This window comes from Diorhabda sublineata, chromosome 7, assembly GCF_026230105.1.
Source record: "Diorhabda sublineata isolate icDioSubl1.1 chromosome 7, icDioSubl1.1, whole genome shotgun sequence".
Classification (NCBI taxonomy): Eukaryota; Metazoa; Arthropoda; class Insecta; order Coleoptera; family Chrysomelidae; genus Diorhabda; species Diorhabda sublineata.
This window is the reverse complement of record NC_079480.1, coordinates 7630619-7646419: the sequence shown is the minus strand read 5'-3', so window position 1 is coordinate 7646419 and position 15801 is coordinate 7630619. Positions and strand designations below refer to the sequence as shown.

At 31.8% G+C, this 15801-nt stretch overlaps 1 protein-coding gene across 1 annotated transcript in view; it reads left to right on the top strand.

Annotated features, from left to right (window-relative positions):
- Nucleotides 1–2557: 2557 nt before the first annotated feature.
- The window catches only part of LOC130446916 (connectin-like), a 475789-nt gene continuing 462545 nt past the window's right edge, over nt 2558–15801 (top strand). The window contains exon 1 of the mRNA XM_056783437.1: nt 2558–2673. The gene's annotated coding sequence lies outside the window, so the exon portion shown is untranslated. The remainder of the gene's footprint in view (nt 2674–15801) is intronic.

Below are 15801 nucleotides of genomic sequence, written 5' to 3'. Positions count from 1 at the left end.
TTGACGAATTAGTCTGTAGAATGGATTTCTCCAGCTTTAAGAAATATTCTCTGCGTTGAAAACATCACATCACGATCGATCTTAACGGATTTCAACTTGAGTTTTGAAAACATGACCTGTTTCTGCATATTGACAAAAGCTAGAAAGCATAAGTAGTGGGATCCAAATAAACTGCATAAAGAGTGAGTTTTATGCATGGAGCGTCTCAATTATCTCGGAAACAGCTTGTACGATTTTTATAAGTTTTTGTATACAAGCGTCTTGTTATAAGGGAGCTATTATGGTTTTGTTTACATTGTCAGATCTCTCCTTTTTTCAGAAAAATGATGAACTTTGTTATTTCAATATCCCTGACTGATCAATCTCTGTGGTAATCCTACCTTTTAATTCCTGAATATTGGCAGGTTTTGTTTCATGAACGATTTTTCTTAAGTGAACCTACAGGAAATAGTCTGAAGGATTCATGCTGGGTGATCACGAGGCCATTCGATAAAACCACACCTTCCAAAACTACATTTGATATTTTCGACGACACTAAAGCGACAATCCAAATTTCAGAATGCTACAGGAAAAATCCAATTTAATTTATCGATATATCAATAAGATTAAGACGAAAATTGGATGTTACAAATTCAAAAAACGAGAGAGAAAAAGGAAGGAACCGTTAAGTCTTTTTGATTATCAAATATTTATTGAGATTTTTAAAAATGGAATATTGACAGATAGTAAAAATCTAGTGCAGCTAATAGTTATTTTTTGTTATTGGTATGGTGCTTCTAGAAGATATGTCCAGTAATTGCCACTATAACTATGTGTTTTAATTGAAAGAAATGATACTCTTTCATTCCACCTTAGTTTATCTGGAAAAATATTTATAACACTCCGTTATGAGAGTCCTCTACAGGGTATTGTGATTATAACAAAAAAATTCCTTCTACGAAGGATCGTTGGTGATGTAAGTCAGATACGGACGGCTTGCCTTTAACATAATGATAAATATGGTCACCACTCGAGGGATATTGCTACTAAACCTTGAACATATACTATAATTTACCGTTCTCTTGATACTACTTCCCTTGTCGACTTTGATTATGATTATATATTAATATATGAAACAGAGTTGCGCGAAAATATGAAAAAAAAATTGGTGCTGTTTATTCACTAAGTAAACTTTCCGCGTGTTTTCTCTTTAATTTTTTCCCATAGAGTGGCCAGTTAATGTCGAATTGCAATCTCCAGTTATTGTTTTACCCTTATCCAAAAAATCAATCATGATTGCCATGATCCCAAAAAACTGAAGCAAGTGTCACTATTCCATCGATTGTTGCTTTGTTTTGTTATCGGAAAATGTACCCAAGTCTCATCCATAGTAACAATTTGGTTCAAGAAATCTAGATCGTTTTCAAATCAAGCACATATTGAACGTGATGCTCCTACCCTTGCACACTTTTGGTCAACAATCAAACATTTGAGGATTCATTTTGCAGCAATTTTTCTCATGTCCAAATTGACGTGAACTATATGATGAAAACGTTCGTATGAAATATTCAGTGCTTCAGACAACCGGTTCAGCCGAATTTGACGGTCTGATAGTATCATGTCATGAACTGCATTGTTATTTTCATTGACTGACACAGAAACTGGCCTTTCCGATCGATCATCATCTTCAATGGGAAATTTACCTCTTTTGAAGCTTGCAGTCCAATTTTTCACGGTAGCGTACGAAGGACATTGATCACCAAGGGTATTAAGTATATCTCCGTAAATCTGCTTACCTCTTAACCCTTTCAAATACAGGTACTTGATGATGGCTCAATACTCCAAGTTTTGGATTTTCAAAATTTTGGTGGAAATCTCTTTTCTTTAATTTATTGCGTAACTCTGGTTTGTTTTGACGTCAATCTTTACACTGACACTTCTAATAAATTATTATTAGTTGTTATGGTAACGCAATATTTTGTTACTCATGGAACTTCTCTAGGCTAGCTAAATATCAATACATCCTCGTAATTAACAAATTTCATTACTACTGTCTCGGGTTGAAGTATTTCTTTACCAACAGAAGCCAATTTGTGAAGGTTGATACAATGATGTCTTCTTGCAAGCCAATAGAATGTTGAGTGCCCCAAGGCTCAGTACTAGGCCCTATTTTGTTTCTTCTGTTTATAAACGACTATCTAGACATCAGTTGCAGATGATACTAGTTTATCTTGGAGCAACCCTCACCTTATAGCACTGCATAGCACCATATCTAGTAACCTAATTACCCTTAAATCATAATGCGATTCTAATCCAGTTATTTTCATGTTTGTTTTTAGTTTTTACAAGTTTATGTATAAAAATTGTAACAATTTTTAAACAATAAAAAATCTCTCTCTCTATCTAATATATAATAATACATTAGTACAGTAATTGAATTTTGGAACAAACCCTTGACGATGCTATGTATCGTTTCTCACGAAATACTCATGTAAATCAGGGTCACCGTGACTCTAAACTATTTGACGCCTGCGATATCTGAATTTTACCGTTAGTCGAAGAAGTAGGCGATACTGGCAGTTCCGTCGCGGCGCTCGTTTCAGCCACCACGCGCACAGCGTATTATATTGTGATTGTCAAGATTTATACGCGGATTTGCCGAGTTGCTGAAAGTTTTTTATTGGATCGGAAAAGGTAGTCGTAAATTTTTTTATTCCTGAGTTTATTAGAGGACGTAGCACGTTTTCTTGTCAGTACGATTTATTATTTACAAATGAAATGACCCATGACATATGTGTACCACAGAAAAATTGATGGTTTCAGAGCGGTTGGTTTTGGCTGCCTGCCATTAACAAGCTAAATTTGAGGAAATTTCGTTCGAATGCTATTGATCATCGAGAAATTTCGATTTTATAACTATTTGGGATCCAAAAATTTCGAAAAATATCGACATACAAAAATAGTTCTCTCGGAAGAAAATGTTACTTTTCCGGATAAGAAAATGTTAGTTTTTTAGAAAAATTTCATGCATCTAGATATTGTCCACTTAATGAATCTATATTTTTATCTGTTGTTCTTGATAGTTTATTCTTAGTTGAATATAAATCGAAGTTTTCAAAACTTTTCATCCACTGATATTCAACTCGAAAAGAAGTTTTTGATATTGTATTACTCGAGAAGTTGAAAAGTAAATATCATTAGAGAATATCAAAAATATTCTGATCCCTGTTGATGGTATTACCTTAAAACTTTCGCGTACGAAACTTTATTATTGCATTCATAATTTGGTTCCATTTACTGATATGGCAAGGTTAATATTCTTTGAATTCTGCTAATTTTTCCCATTCATTTCGTTATTATTCCAAATCTTTTCAAAATATGTCCATTCTTCGAATATAGATTTTCTCTTATGAATCTACTGTTTATGGGAGTACTGTAAGTGGTTATGGCAAATATTTGAGGAACTAATGAAGTTACTATTAAAATGAATATTATCTTTCAGTGAGTTAGTTAGTAGGACACATTGTTAGATCATAAGTAGGTGAATAAGATTAGGTTTATACATCAATTTTGAGAACCCTACGAATGAGAAGTGATGAAATGAGTGAAATATGAAATATTAATTTAGAAGGAAAAATCCTAGTGCTTATTTTTATTGATGATTATATTTATGGTGAGCTTTTTATATCAAAATAGAATATAAGGAAAACATTGAACATCCATTTTAAGTGTGTATTTGAAGTTTGAGCAGGATTTGAGATGTTTCAGAAATTCAAATAAAAAATTTGTCACTGAATTGTTATTCCAATCATAACCAAACGAATACAACAGAATGATTAGAAGAATGCAATAATAAACTGGAATTGCTCGGAATATTTGCATTCAATTCAATACAAAGAGATTGATGGATATACAAACATAAATATAGAATTATCTGCTATAGCCCAACATTTTTCTGCATACACATTCGATTTTATTTGCTCAAAAATTGATTTTGAATACCTGTATAAGAGAGTTTGTTATCCTCCCTAATTTTCTCCCTTACGTAAAATTCTCCTTATAATTGATGCTCCAGTACTTTCTATATTACTGAAGTACAATAATGAATATTTTTTTTCATGATACTATAGCGGAATACATTATTATGATAATTTATCAGATACAAATCCATCATCAGTTTTGACACATTGACTCATCATCGATTTTATTAAATTGAAATGTGAGTCGTCTAATACCTCATTTGGAAGGTCTTCCAGTTATATAGTCATCAATATCACAATTAACTGCTTTCACAGGGAAAAGAAAAGTAATTCCATTTATGCAGAGACCAATTATACAACGAACAATATTTGCTCGAAGTGCCATTCATCGGTCTCTTGATACTAAAAAAATCTACATATTTTTCTTGCGAATTAAGGGAAATTTCCGGAGTAATTCAATAATCCTTTTCTCTAGTTCGCCTCTTAAAACTCTGTAGATGTTTCGATTAACCCTATACCAAAAAATTTGTGAGATGTGAGATCTTGGGGCCACTCTGTCTGGTCTGCCAATTCATTATCTAGAAAAACACTAGCTAGAAGCTTGTAAACCTCATAATGCAGGGTGCATCCACATGATGCAACAAGATACTGTCATGTGGATTAGAATAGATGGAATTTGGAAACATTTTTGCTAGTACTGCTGTAACTTCACAGAAATTGTAGGTAACGTTTCCCTGCAAGGTAATCTATGAAAAATGGAGACCAATAATTGATTTACCTATTGTATTGAATATGACCTCAGTCATTCGGTGAGGATTATCAGAATCACCATTACTTTGATTATTACCGCTCACGCAGAACGTAACCTCAGTAGAAAACATAATTTATTCAATATGGTGTGCGAAAAGTCACAAAACTGTATAAGGAAACCGGAGTTTCAAAGTCATATATAGTGATTAATATCAAAGAGTTTTCGATAGATGGCATTTGCTAGGCCGTTTGCATTAACACCACTTACGCCTCTTACTCTCAAGCAAAATCACTAACTCTTTAAATAAAGGGGAAAGATTTCAATTTTTTCTCAAAAACTTAAACAAATATTAATTCCTGAACACATAAGATCCTCAAAATAAGAGAAAGTTATCTTGTTGGGAAGGATAGTTTGTTGAAATAGTAACTCAATTTCGTACGGATGGTGATTTTTGTCTTTGAGAATGTATGATTGAGATATGCTTTCTCTGCGCTGTTATTTGGTAAGGCACATATGGATTATCTTCAACATTTAATTCATCAAGTTTCACGTTTTCAAAAACCTTAGGATGCCCAGCATTATTAATATTCCCAATTCCTCTTCTTTTTACTGACTGTGTCTAGATACTTTGGATTGAACAAATCGCATACTTGTTAATTAAGTTAGGATCTATCAAAATTTTGGTGATATTCATAGTGAACACACTGTTTATCCTACCACTACACCAGCACTCACAATTATACTGTCTGACGCGTGTTTTGATAACAAAGTAATCGTGTTCGGAGACCGAAGGTAAACTATTTGAAGACTTTTTATATAATATATTACAATACCTATATTTCGATTTTAGGCAATTAATAACTTCTTCACCACGTGAGAAATTGTGAAATGATGTTATTTAGAAAATTCAAACTTAAAATTTGAAATCGATTTTTTCCAGTCATTGTCTGAAATGTGAACTATGTTCACTAGTGGTGATAAATTATCTATCTATTTTTCTCATTAATTCGGAATACAGGAAAAATCTGAATTGTCCATTTTTATTGCTAAAATGAAATGACTTATTAATTGACGGTGATATACTTAATAATCAACTATCACATTATCTTTGGATTGTAAGTATACTGACTTTTTGATTGAATAATATTGAAAATTCTACAGAAAAAAAATTATTCAAAATTGAAGATATAGAATATCACAATGGAGCTCCTACAGTGAATTTACTTATCATCAATATTGAAGAGCTCGTACAGTCAATATACCTGTTACCAAAACAAAGACATCTACATCATTTACCGTATAAGGTGAATTTATGAAATTTGTAGAAAATATTTTTCACTGTGACTATCTCTTGTCACATTACACTCTCTATTTTCTCATTAACAGAATAGTAAATTGGAATTAATATTAACATTATTATTATGGGTTGGCCACTAAATACTTTCGGTTTTGTAGTATGAAATAAAACACATTTTTGTAGCAAAGAATAGTTTTTAATCAATTATTTATTTTCAATTTTGCTCAATGACTTCTTGCCATCTTTCTTTCATGATTTCGAGCTCATGAAATTTCTGGTTTTTATCAACAAAAAACTGTATCAGGTGCGATTAACGGTCATAGTCGTTTTGACCATTCAAATAATTCTGCAAACTTCGAAATAAATGGTAATCAGATGGTGCCAGATCAGGGATGTATAGGATCGCATATCACTTCCCAGCCAAGCTCCAATAGTTTCTCACGAGTTGCCAAATATGTGTGAGGTCTTGCATTATCATGGTGAGACACTAAACCTTTCGTATTTTATAATTCCTGTCGTTTTTATTTGATTGCTTTATCCAGTTTCATTGATTGTTGACATTAAAAATTAGAATTGATCGTTTGGTTCCTTAGGAGCAGGGCATAAAACACAACACCTTTAGAATCCCACCAAACTTACAGCATGAGCTTTTTTTGTTGTTTTTCAGCTTTCGATGTGGTTTGTGCTGGTTCATCGTGTTTGCTCCATAATCGTTTTCGAAATATGTTACTGTATAGGACCCATTTTTACTTCTTTACTATCCCAAGACATTTCAAGTATTTTTTAATTGTTGTATGCTTCTTCGCAACCTCTCGATGACGATTCTCTTCAATTATGACTTTGATTCGGTCATCATCAATTTCAGTAGACCGATAAGAACGTTGTTCATCTTCCCTTTACGGGAATGAAAGCGTAAAATATACCGAAAATGATCGTTTCTGCACTTCATTTAAAATTAACTTGCAACTAATAGCTTGACTAACAACTTGATCGAATTTGAGGATTGTATTAAGTGATTGTTTAGTTCTAGAGGTTTTAGAGCTCCGTTTTCTCAGTGTTTAAACAGAAACCTTTTGCGTCAGACCAAGACTTAATACTTAAAAAATCATTGCTTATTGTCGAATGTAGAGCTCGTACATCTGGACCACCATCCGCGAATAAAGTGAATTTACCAATTCGTAAGTATGTGACATTGTTAATGAACACTAAAAAAAGAGCTGGATCCAAAATTGAGCCCTGAGGTACAACACTGCGAACTAGCAATTCACTTGAAGCTTCACCATTAGTTCCAACCAATTATTTTCGACATTCAAGATAAAATACAAACCATTTTAAGGGAACACCTCGGATACTACAATACTCTAGTTTGTTAATCAGAATTTCATGATCTACTTAATCAAAGGCATTAGCGAAATCGCAAAAAACGAAGCCGTACAAAATGTATTATTAAGTGAGGTATATATTTCATTGAGAACAGAAATTAGGTAGAAAACCAAATTGTTGAGATAGCAAGATTTTATATTTCAAAAGAACGAGTATTTAATTAGTCCTTGAATTATCCTTGATAGGATTGTTAATGATGCAATAGGAGGTTAGTTACTAGTGCTATGTTTCTCGCCACCCTTGTGCATGTGGACAATTTTCAAAAGATTCGTTGATTGAAGAACATAAAACGTTAATCATTACTTCTAGAGAATTCGAGAATATTATTGATAAAGTGGATTTCCCTTTCCCATCACCCCTGCTCAGGTTCTATATAAATTAAATTCAGTTGTGGAAGCGGCTGGTCGATGATCGTTTTTGCTTAATTTAGCATACTATAGTCTCTCATTTCATATTTTCAATCATAAATTCTTCGCATGCTCCATTTATAACCGCTACAACTGATATTACGACCATGCCATAGGCATAGACGTTAGCCTACACGTGCCCTTAGATCCCTCGTAAACCAATTTGGTTCGAAGGTGAATCAAACTTTTCTAGTAGAAGATATTCTTAAGGTAGAAGTAGATGAAGTAGAATGTAATGAAAATGATTATATTAATAACAAAACATATGAAGATAATGATAATGATTATAATGACGACATTGATAAAAACGATAAGAATAATAATAGTAACAGTATTTATATTGTACCAAGTACAATGATACGTATAATAATTTTCACTAAAATTTTGTCAGTAACGTATAATCTTTCCTTTTTCGTAAGGGTGAACCCTTTTGAAATCAAGTGATGCCCGCCGTATGGAGATGCCTGTGGATATTGATCTGGAACTTCTGTGGGTTAAAGTCTTCAGAAGAGACGTGCCCGAGTAGCTGATTTCACAGGCTTGCACTAGTCCAAAGAAATGGGTCCCGATAAATTGAAGTTCTGGGCATCTACCCTCGGTGTTCGTGAGCCTGTCAAGTGGGTATTGCAAAAGTTACTCTAGGCGGGTTTATGTTCCATTTGGTTTATATTAGACAGCTCGAAAGAGCATTTGCCGTGGAAGTATCGATGAAACTGCTTTAAGTCAGCGACTTTCTTTTATGATCTAAATGTTTGGTCAACTCTTGATCGCCTCTTAGTCTAACTGCTCTCTTCTATATCGAATCGAACAATCGTTATGCTTGGAAGCAGTATGCGAGTAATATTGTAAAGATGGACGAATATGAACCTTGTAGGGGATTAAAAACTGTTGCGGGGTATATACTTGCATACATCCCTTCTGGGGTACGTGTAGTGCGACTCAATTTGAGCGAATCTTCAAACTACTGCTCACTGCAGGGACTTCTTTAAAAGTTTAAGAATTCTGACTCTTTCTAATTCGTAAGCACGCTTCTCCATTTTCAAAAAGGTCGTTACATGGCTATCCACTTACAGACGCAGAGCACGACCTTCACCTACCTATTACACGTTCAGAATTAGTTGTGGGGTTAATATTTTACAATGCAAAAAAATGCACAATCACTTGCCAATTGAAATCAAATCGATATCATCTTTTCCCGCATTCCGCAAAAATTTGAGGGCATGTTTTCTGGAAAGTGCATTCTACTCTGTGAAGGACTGGTATTCTAATAATAATATTCAATTGCATACTGGTTTAATTTTTACTATGGACTTATATTCGACTTATATACTAATTGATACCTATTACTATTACCTATAATTTAGTTACTTATTATGGTTTTATTCTGTATATTGAAATATTATTTAATTTATATCTTTATTTAGATATTCTTATGTTTTTTTTTAGTTTTTACCATCTCTTGTGTATAAATTGCAACAATTTCTTTGACGACAAAGCATTTTTCTCTTTCTTTCTCTCATTACAAAGTGAAAGAAAAATATTCAAAAGAAAAAATGAGTGAAAATACATTTTATCATTTGAATCAAAACACCCTACTCTTGAATATTACAAATATTAATTTTTTTGCTTAGGATTTTCTGTATGAAATATTCACACTTTTGAAAGAATCATCCTGTATGTGTTTACGGGTGTAGCAACTTCCAGAATGAGTAAAGTAATAGCTCATGTTGTTGTTAGGGTTCAGGATTATTTAGACGTTACATTTCCCAAGAGAAACATTGGCGGAAGAGGTAGTATTTAATGGCCCCTTTGATCACCAGAATCCAATTTAAAGATGATTTTTATGGGGAGAGTTTCAGTAATAGTTTCTATACAGAATTCAACAGACGACATCTTGCTAGATGCATTATTGATGAATTTATATCCGTATTTACTGGATCAATCATAAATGTAATAGACTCAGTTAACTATCGATCAACTACTGTCGAATTAACTACGGATCGCACTTTCATCACTCAACTTGGAACTTTCCTTAATTCAAATATAGATTCCGACTGTAAATTTTAGAAAATATAACGTATGATATGTTGACGTTCACGTTGCTCATAGCACTGAAATAATATTTATTCTCATAAATATTCCAGAAGTACATTGTAGTGTAATGAGGAAATTGATTATTTATGAATTATAGTTAATTTTTATTACTAACAAGATCTAGCGTATTCACATACAAAAAAAAGCATTTACATATGTAGTTTGTTTTTTGTTATTTGTTCCATTATGAAAGCATAAAAACTTAATAGGTTTTATTAGAGAAGTTGATAAATTGTATGTGTTCCGATATGATAACATTGTCGATTTCACATAAAATTATAATTTAAATATGTAAACAGTAATTAGAATATATTTTGCAAATACAATCTTAAGAGTGAACTGTCTTTCAAGCACACATAAACTAAAGTATAGAAGGATGCCATTGATCTTAGGATATTTTGACTTACGTAGAAATCCTAGAATATGCCTGAAATTGACAGGTGTATGGGACACAAAGGTTAATAATCAACCAAGAATTATATACTGTGTCCCCGACTCATGGGGGGTCATCCATAAATAACGTCAAACTAATTCCATGATTTTTGCCTCTCCTACCGTTCTTATCACATATTTTGCAAATTACATTTAGAAATTATTATATGAAAACGGCGGTTCAGAAATCAGTTTTATTTAAATTATTTTTTGATACAATAAACCTCAAATCAAACTATCAATGAAACAAAGTTAAAAAAAAACAAAAAATACTAATCAAATATAATAATAATAACATATAAACTTAATAATCCATGGATTTAGAATCCACATCTTTGAATTATTATAACTGGCATATCAGCCACTTCGTTATCGTTTGAGTTGTTATTGTCAGGAACTTTAGTTGTGTCAATATATTTTTCAACCACACAAAGAAGCTTTCTAGTACGTCTAGCAGCAATTCTTTGACGACGAAACTTCGCGATAGGTAAAACTTGTTATAGCCTCTTATGTAATTGTTTGATTAGTGACATTGTATAATGCAAAATATAGTTTACTCTTTTTGTCTATTTTAAACTTTTCGTTTCGCAAGTTGAAAATCACAAAAACTAAGAACTGAGAACGACGTTGTTTTATCCGAGAAAGTAAATGGTCACAGTGCTAAGTGCAATGGATTTATTAAAGGGCGCCTAGGCTGCCGTTGCGTATAACTAGTGGAGGGAGTTGTTGCTAAAACAATTGGTATCTTATATTTACACAGATTTAATTGTATGTCTTTTTGAGTTTATCGTGAAGTAAAAGTTTCAAATTCGTGTTTTAATATTTAGATTATAATAAATTTTGAAATGGGACGTCACGAAATTTAAGACCATTTCCACCCTCTTGTCACACAATGCAATATTTCGTCGACCTCTTTCACCCCCTTAATATGTGACGTAAATTATGTATGGCCTATTCTGAGGAATAAAAAAGGTGATTTGATACTTTTTATTCCTTCTATTTTATACTAATTTTTCTATAAATCTTTGTTTTTACGGCGCATTCACAAAAAAAATTGAGGGAATAAAAAAAATGAAAACTGATATTTGTTTCAGGTCTCATAAAAACACACTCATTCACGTATAATTATTAATAACTTTTTTCCAAATAATCAAATTGAGTTGTCATATTTTTTTCATAATTTACACACAAAAAACGAGTAAATTGAGAGAAAAATTTGTACCAAAAAGTTGATTTATGATGTTTCTACGATTAAAAATATTAATAATTTCTCTTAAAATTGACCTTTTCTCACATATAATCGTTTGTACCTTTTTTATTAGGTAATCATTAAGGTAATATGAACAAAAACATTCTTAAAATCACACTGTCAAGTGTATAATATTGAAAGTTAACTTTGAAAAATTGAAACTTTGATTTTCTGGATTGTTTATGTTAACATTTAAAGTCGGAAAACCATATGAAATTTATAATTGAGATAAAAAATGAATAAACAAACATTTTTCTAATTATTTTTTCCAAAATGTTCGTTTTTTGTGTAGATTAACAGAAAAAATATATGAATTGCGATTGATCCTTTGTAAAAAAGTTATTAACGATTATATGCCAAGAAGTGCGTTTATAAAATCTCAAGGTGATATATTTCCCATATTTTTTTCCATAAATCCAGCGAAAAATTATTCCAATGTTTATTTTCTGATATTTAGCTCTTATTGAGAATTTCTAGCATAATTTAAGTTATTTAATGAAACTATAGTCAATTGAATGTTTGAAATTTTTCTATATATTGCGATGCTCGCAAATGGAAAGATGAAACTATTGGAATGTGCTGCTCCAGTCGTAAAGTTTCACTTCCATTACTTGGTGAACCAGAAGAGCCTTTAAAAACTTAAAAACCTAAACTCATTAAGTGTTACAGATGAGTCAAAGCAATTTTTAAGCAAAATAAGAAAGTATAACTCTTGCTTTCAAATGACATCCTTTGGAGTTGATAAAGAGATAAGAATGCTCGGACTTTCACCAACTTTTACAGTACAAGGGCAAATATATCATGGTTTACAGAAGTCAGGTCTAACTTCCCAGCCTCATGAGATAACAATTAATCTGAATGATGTAGTTAAATATTGAAAATGTATTTGTTCATATAAGTAAAGGGAGAAAGAGACTTGCATATAGACACGAAACTACCAAAAAGAGACACATAAGTTTTATAGGCCATTAGAATATAGAATTTGTAACAATACAATTTTTACCACGTTTTTATTGTTTTCGAAATGTATCTTATAGATGTGTGGTTGTTTTTCTATCATAAGAGCACTTTAACACTTTCTATTGTTCATAGAACAACAAAATTTGTTGTTTTTCTGACTTTATTGTTCACCTCTATTGAAGTTTGAAAGAAAATCAACAGATGTCGCTCACTTCGTAATTTTCGCGAATAAATCTATTTGAATTTTTGAGGTTAGACGTCATTCTCCAATTCCAATTATTCCCTCTGAACTTCCATTCCAATTCAAAACCTAACAAAGCACAAGGGCAGATATTACAGGTTTCGGGAGTACATTTAGAAAATCTCCTTTCTCTCATAGTCAACTATATTTAGCCTATTCTCGTGTGTCTAATGTCCGGAATATACACATATTTGCACTCGTCGGAAAAACTTCTAATATAGTCTACAAAAATATTCTAGATTAATATTCTGCATTTATATCTTTGAAATTGTTAAAATTGAATATTATTTATTTGTTACAGATAAATATGTTTCAATGTTTGTTGTTATATTTTATTAAAGTTAAGTTTTTGAAACTTCATGGTATGTTGTAATTTTTGAAAATTGATAATCCCAGCCAAGCAATAAAATATACTTATCATATTGATTGATTTATCTCTATAATTGCTCCAATGCGATCGAAGCCGCGGGTAAAAGCTAGTCCAATATAAGCATTTTGTTTTCTCTAATCTCATATATCTGCGCATTTTTGAATACGTTCCCGGCAAAAAGTTGTCCAAAAGCTGCCTGTAACTGTTTTCTTCTAACGATCGAACCACGCAAATGATTTTGGTTATCAATATTTCACAATCATTCGGAAGGTGTTGCTGATAAAATATTTGTTTCAACTTTCCCCATACAAACAATCGATTACCGTGAGATCTAAAGATCTAACAGGTCAACACGATCATTCTCCAAAACTATTTCCCTCCAAATTATGCAGCCAATTAGTAATTATTTGTTTAGATTTTTGCAGAATTTGTTAGTTAGTTTACTTAACCAACATTCCTTCAATAAAGAAAGGTCTGGTGATTCTTAGTACTGCCTAGCTTCAATTACGTAATGGAGAATGCCTTTGTTCCAATACCGAAATTTTGGGAAGACGCGAAACCATTTTGGTGTAAGTATTTTTGTCAGAGAAATTATTAATTTATGAAAATTTCTGTTTCCTAAAACTATCTACTCTGAAGTGAGATACAACTACAATCTTCTTGTTTAGGATATGAAAAATCTTTACTTAGTACGAATAAATTCGGTTTGTTTCATATATTCTCTGAAAGTGAATGTTTCTATTTCTGAGTGAAATTGAGCAGCTTATCAGTTTCATCACTTCATTATAAGTTTAATAAAATAGTGTTCAACAGATTAATATTGTCTCAATCTGAATAACATTTTGTCTTTCCACTACATAAAAGGTTCTTTAGAGGAAAATGGATTTTCTGGATATTACAAATGACTTGATCCAAGGATTGCAGTAAATGGAAATTTTAATTGAGAAACTATTTGTTTAATTAGAAGAGAAATAATTAGAAAATTAGTCTTTTTTAAGAGAAGAAGATAAAAGTTCTAGAAGCTGTTCTCTATCAGTAATATTACAGAGGCTTCAAATGAAATCGATTATTTTACAAGTAACAAGATGTAAATTGCGAAAAATCACGAAACCGTAACTAGTTATATTTTTGAGGGATTAGGTCGGAAATTTTCGGAAAGGAGTTAATTGGGTCGTAATTATATTATGGCATCCTTTGTACTCTGATAGTCCAGTGGGTGAATGCGACCAGCTGGATTGTTTCATTTGTTTATGGTTGTTTGAACATATTGAATCATTCATTTCATCATAAAAATTGCTTATTGGTTTGGAATCTCAGTGCATATGCAAATCCATGTGAGTGGGTAAATCGTTGATAACTGCTCAATAATAATTATTAAACATCTATAATCTATTTTATAACTAAATAAATATCATGTAAGAATTGACGCCCAAAAAAGTTGTATTAACAAAAGTTCTTGTGAATAATTTTTTAAATAAAATTTGATGTGATTAAAATCTCGTTCTGGACTAGGATCTCCAATTCAATAGGTGATCTATATGACCCAAGAACATAGTTTCCAAAAAGCTCTACCGAGCTAGGAGTGAAAAATGGTAATCGATTTATTCCCATTGCTATTCTAGTATTCGTTACGATGTTTAGTATTCATATTAAACTCACAATTATTGTAATTATCAAACATAGTTATCTGTCGATATTGTTAGTGCACGACAGCGTTTTTTCTCTCAACCATGTACAGCTGATGCTCATTACTTAGCTTCAAATATAGCTTGGAAGACTTGGTTGAGGAATGACCAGTAATTTGAATTTATTCTTGTAAGTCGTTTCAGACTGTGTCAAATTGCTTACAGTGGAGAGGCGAAGACACCAGTCTCAAAAAATACCTTCCAATTTATTTTTTTTCAAGTTTCTTCAAGAAATTCATATTTTCCTTAATCACAAATACTGTTTCCAAATATATTTCTATCTTATAAGACATTGTTGAACCCAACGCCTAAACTAACTAATACTCTAACTTAACAATACTTGATTTCTTTTAGTCAATTTGATCAATAATTCTATAGTCAATATGTACTATTGTGATTTTTTTTCTATACTACACTATATTCAAGTTTATCATTGAGTAGATCAGAGAGAAGAAGAAAAGACAAGAAGTTCGGATCTACTTCACATCTTCTATCAAATCAAAAATTGCTGAAATGACTCATATTTGAATAAGTGGCTTCATGCAATATTTTACTTACTTATTAATATTACATTCTGACAAGAAACTGATTAGTTTTTGACAAAGAAAGGTAGATAGTTATTTCATGGGTAAATATTTTTTCAGTTACAACTGGGAGTGAACCCAAATCTCATAACATATTTCCTAGCACTGTCAACAATTATTTGAAACTTTGGTTGTTTGCTAAATTAAGCAAAAAAAAGATGAAGTTTTCAATCGAATACTTCACATTGAGTTTAAAACATTTCCTAATGGTAAGAAATTATGAAAAATTGTGAATTTAATTTGCAGCTTTGGGATGGCCATTTGAACAAAATCAATATCAACTTACGCCTTACCTCATCATTCATGGAAGAAATTGAGGGGGTTGATACAAGCACATCCCCAAGTTTTTGGGGTTTCCACCCTTGTTCCATGGCCACCATCTTGAAAAA